Below are 5,193 nucleotides of genomic sequence, written 5' to 3' on the forward strand. Positions count from 1 at the left end.
ATGCCTAAAATAAGGCAAATAACTAGTACTGCAGCCCCTCCACAATATTGCCTCCCTGGAGAGACAAGCTTTGTGAGAGCTCAGTTGGCGGATGGGTCACTAGAGGAGCCTGTTACCTCAGCTGGGTAGAATGAAGATTTGCAGCTGGGGGCAAGGTTGGTTCAGAGCCTCTGACTTGTGTGTTAAATCCCAGGCAGAGGGACACAGCTAGGACCCGCTGGCATGACAATCCACCCGAATATTTGTCACTGACAGGCAACAGGTGGGGTCACAGGCACGTGTGCCCAGCACTGGAGCACCATTACCCCTGATCAAAGACCCTTCCCCCAGGGCAATCTCCTCTGTCCAGTAAACCCCTCTACGGAGGTTTGGTCTGAACACCCAAGGACAATACCCGCAGGGTTGCCCCTGAGGAAACCATTGCTGTTGTCCATGGGAAGTCCCTTAAAGTGGAGTTCCTTTGATTCCAGAGAAGAAAACCCAGCTAACCCCACAGTTTCATAGAGGCTGGGGTTCGGCACTTTTTTTTTTTTTACTGGCGATCCCGGTGAGGTTAAAAAAAAAGAGGAAGAGGAATTCAGGAACCAGGGGTGTGCATCTGTGGAGATTTTCCTTGGCAGTTGGCGGCACAGAGCCCAGAATCCTTCAGAATCACTGCCCTGGCTGAAGTCTAGCACACCCTCTCCCGGTTATCCCACCAAACACTAGGTTAGGGACTTCCGCTTCCAGTTCTCAGCATCACTCTGGCCTGGCTCTGGCTTCCAGCGAGGAGGTGGTGGGTGGGCAGGATCCAGGCCATAGGACTCTAGAAAGAATGAGTGAGGTGGTTTACAACGACCCTCTGGAAAAGAAGGTCTGCACTAAGTGCAACACTGATGACACTTTCGGGGGTCTTTAGAAGCTGATCGCAGCCCCAACTAGCACGGGTTGGAACAAGGTTGTCCTGAAGAAGTGGCACACGGTTTTTAAGATCCACGTTTCTCTGGGGGATGAAATCCACGATGGGATGAACCTGGAGCTTTATCACCAGTAGAGCAGAATTCCTTCCTCCTGCCCTGTCCTCCCCTCTCCCACCCTCGACCCCCACACGGTATGGATGCTCGTTTTTAAAAACTCAGGTTAAGGAGGGGCGGCGGGCTGACACCAGCCCAGCCGGCGACAGCGACGAGCGCTCCGCTCTCCGGCTCCCGGGCCGCCAGTTGCCCGCCTGGTGCCGAGGGGCAGGAGCCCCCAGGGGGAGCCAGCACTCCGCAGCCTCCCGCCTTCTTCCTCCCCCCGGGCACAGGTGGATCCGAGCGCCTCCGAGAGCGCGGCGCCGGCGAGCCTCCCCGTGCGCCCCGCACCGGGCGCCCAGCGGCGGCGAACGCGACCTTCCCGAACCCCAGCGGCCTGGAGGCAGCGGGAGGCTCGGGCGGGGCGGCGGGGCCCCCTGGGGAACTGCGCCACGGACTGGGCTACTGCCCGGGGATGCACTGCTGGCCGCCAGCGACCGGGTCCCCGCGGATGGCGCCGTTGGAGCGCAGCCTGTGGTGTCGCGCGTGGCGCAGATCGAGGTGCTCAGCGTGCTCTCGCTCCGCCTGGTTTCCGCGTTTTCTTCCTGAGCTGCAACTGCTCATCAAGGCGGAGAGCACGATCAACTTTCTGTGCAGGAGCACCGGGCCTGCAAGGATGAGGGCGCCGCCTCGGCCCGCCCTCGACAGCCTGGCTGGAAGGAGACGGAGAAGGGAGACCGGGACCCTCGTCCCCCTCCCCGGGCTCTGCGGCCGCCTCCTGGCGGGCAGCGGAGGACAGTGACATGCCTCTGGGCGCCCGGGTTTGGGGACACGGTGGGACTCGAGGGGCGGCGCGGGAAGGGACTTCCACACCCACCTGGGGCCTGTGTGCGCTTCAGCCTTGGGAGTTGGGAGGGTAGAGGATGGGGTTTCTTAACTGTTTTTTCAATAGAAGTTCAGGCAGGGTGGGAGTGGTTGTGGGATGCAACTTGGAGCTGACGTCACCGCGTGGGAGTTTTGTGGGTGGAGGTGGGGGTGGTGAGGGGGCGAGTTGTTAACGAATCCGGTCTCTCAGCTCGTTGGCCGATTTGGCACTGGTAAAGAAATTTGAAAAGAAGCCTTGTAATCAAACTGGAGCCCTCAGGCTTGTGGCGATTCCACCCCTTTCCCCCGCCTCCCCGCCCCCCCACCTCATGTTAATAAAAACTCAGAAGCTGAAAACAAAATAGAAGAAAACAATACACTAGTTTAGTTTTAGGTACAGCTGAAGGGATTTGACAGATGTAAGCAGTAAATCAAGAGTGAAGTTCTGGATTAGCCTGACTCCATCACGTGAGATTTAAGTCCCCTGCCCCCACTTCTCAGTGGTGGATACCAGGACTCAGGGAACATAGGATGTGCCCAGCATCACAGAGCATGTGACAGTGCTGAGACCCAGTACTTTCATGGAAACCCAGGGCCTTGATACCCAGTGCCTGCTATGGGTGTGACCAGTTCCTGGGCATTGGTGCCAGTGTCTGCCCCTAGGGCCCCCAGGTCCCCTCTACCACCAAGATAGTCACTGCCTGAAAGTGTGTCAATGACTCTCTGTCCTCTACTCTCCAGTCTTTTCCCTCCATCAGCCTCTCCTCTCACAGTTTGGTTCATGGGGTCATAAACTCATCCCCAACGTGCCATTCTCTCTCGGCTCCAAACTTGTTTCCTGACACCTTGGTGTTCTCCCTAAGATATTTCTTTTGTTGCTAAGGAGCCTGCAATGACGCCCTGTTATCCACAGATACAATTCTTCTAACTGCAGTCCAGGGCTCAGCAGAAATTCCCAGTGGACCCACTCACGCCCATGATTTCGACTTCTAACCCCTTTTCTGTTGACAACTGTTTCCACCCAGGACACTGATATCACCACGTGCCCACTGAAACCTCAATCACTTTTACCACATCCCTCTCTATTTACTCCAGATTCCCTTTAATTCCAAAATTTTGGCTGTGTGAATTTTCCTAAATTGAATTTCAGGCTGGTATTTTAAAAAATTCTTAAAAGCTGGTGATTTTATATCAGCTTACAAGTGTCCTCTCATATCATTGACGATACAAGCAGCTCTAACTGATGGTGAACCGCACTTCCCTTTACAAGACTCATATTGACCCTTTGGGAAAAAGTCAGGGGCCAGGGTGGGAAGCTTTGCTCCTGTTTATGGAGAGGCCCCTCTTGAAATCTTTGAGCTCTCTGTCTCTCTCCCCTCTCCCTTCTCTCTCTCTCTCCCTCTCTCACAACCTTCAGCCTGGGAAGGCTCAGTTTCTCCGCACAGTGGGAATCACTTTGTGTGTTTGTCTCCCTGACCGTCTCTCCTCTGGCCTCTCTCCCACCTCCTACTTCAGCTTCTCATGACACCATTTCTTTAGGGAGAAATTCCATTGATTCTGCCCAACATTTCTTTCTCATTTGCTCAGTCTCCCTTATTTCATGACACTTGATGTCTTCACTTTTCCTTTCAGTAAATGTTCTAAGTTTCCTTTCAGGACATTCAGAAACCTGGAAAGACTCCACTTTATCTTTGAAGAGAAGCTACTCCGCATCACTTCCTGGCACGTCTGAAACAACGGCAGGCTCTCGCAGTGACCCGTGTTTCTGACCCGTGAAGACCTTCCTTCGCATGGGCACACCCAGTGTCACGGACACTTGCATCAACTTCAACCACTTTTCCTCCCAGTGTTCTACCCCGGGACCCTCCTTGTTTCAAAAATTCATCCCAGAAACTTCATATATTGGTGTTTCACAATGAAAAATTGATACAATTTCCCCTAAACTAGAAGATTTTCCCTAAGGTTTGAAACTCAATACCCACGTTCTCTCATCCTTAGAAGGACATGCTGTCCTAAAATTGCGTGAACTCATTTCCTTTAAATCCTCATGCCCCTCTTGAATAAATCTCAAACCTCAGGAAGTCTTTTTTGGATCAGACCCTCGTCTTCTGCTCGAGACCCAGAGATTCTCTTAGAGCTACAATCCTTTCCTCAGAGGGGGGGAAAAAAAGCCCCTTTTAAGAGGAGCTTCTCTTCCCTGGTTGTCATTAGAGCCACCTGAGACCTTTGGAGCCACAGATGCTTGGGTCCCAGACTTTATCTTTACCCGAGAATCTCTGTGAAGGGACCCTCATCAGGTTAGTTCAACCCTCTCCAACTAGTTCTACTCTGCAGCCCAGGTGTGACTCAGACTTACTAAAGTCCCTGCCTCCCTGGAGCACAGTGAGTTGGGAATGGACTAAGGAGGCCCCTGCACTCAGGTGCAGCTCATGGCAGAGCACACGATGTTCCTCTAAGGGAGTAAATCAGCCAAGGCTGCATGCTGGAACAACCTAGAGAAGTTTTTACAAACACACAGCCATGGGCCTCAGCCCAAAATAATAAGTCCGAATCACTGAGATTGGCCTTTGAAAAAGCCCTCCAGATGCTTCCTCTGTAGAGTCAGGTCTGGAAACCTGTCCTACAACTGGATTCACTTGCAGAAAATGGATTGGAATCCATGATTTCCCTGAGTTTTTAGACGGTGGGAGAGCTAGACTCAACCTGGAAGTTATGTTGAACTGTACAAAGTGTGAGTCAAGGTCAAGGACAGAATAACAGGCAAGCCCCTCTGAGGGCTGTCATGTCTGAGAAGACCTCTACGCACAGAGTGACTCATTGAGACCTGAGCGAGGAGTACCAGCCAGCTTGGTGAATGGCACTGGGGGGAGATGGGAGAGGAGCAGCCAACCCAGAAAGAGCAAAGGCCCCAAGACAAAATCATACCCACTGTATTCAGGGAATGAAAAGTTAACTGTGGCTGGAGCCTGGATATTAAAGGAAAGTTATCTTGATCTGAAGCTGTCAAAGTGGACGTGGAAAGAATGTCTACCCTCGAATGTCACAGAAATAGTTTGGCTGCATATTGAGGACATGTAAGCAGGCTCCCCACTTAGAAGCAATGACTGTTGTCTGTGGAAGTGCCCATTGGTATCTGGACTGTTTTAATACCAGCATGAATAAAAAGCCAGTTAGTGCCACATATATTTAGAAGTTAGAATGTCAAGAATTTCTGCTTGAGCAGAAGCCAATGGGGAAGAAAAAGAATTCAGGACTTGTTACTGCATTTCTGCCTTGGAAACAGCCTGGATGCAGCTGCCATTTACACAAAGGGAGAAGCCCTGAAAAAGAGTTGAAT

At 52.2% G+C, this 5,193-nt stretch overlaps 1 pseudogene; it reads left to right on the forward strand.

The window, feature by feature from the left end:
- The first annotated feature begins 814 nt into the window (after nucleotides 1–814).
- LOC106801583 (ubiquitin-like protein 5 pseudogene) lies at nucleotides 815–1,033 on the forward strand (annotated as a pseudogene).
- The last annotated feature ends 4,160 nt before the right edge of the window (nucleotides 1,034–5,193 follow it).

This window comes from Ceratotherium simum, chromosome 4 (assembly GCF_057802395.1).
Source record: "Ceratotherium simum simum isolate JZ-2026a chromosome 4, ASM5780239v1, whole genome shotgun sequence".
Classification (NCBI taxonomy): Eukaryota; Metazoa; Chordata; class Mammalia; order Perissodactyla; family Rhinocerotidae; genus Ceratotherium; species Ceratotherium simum.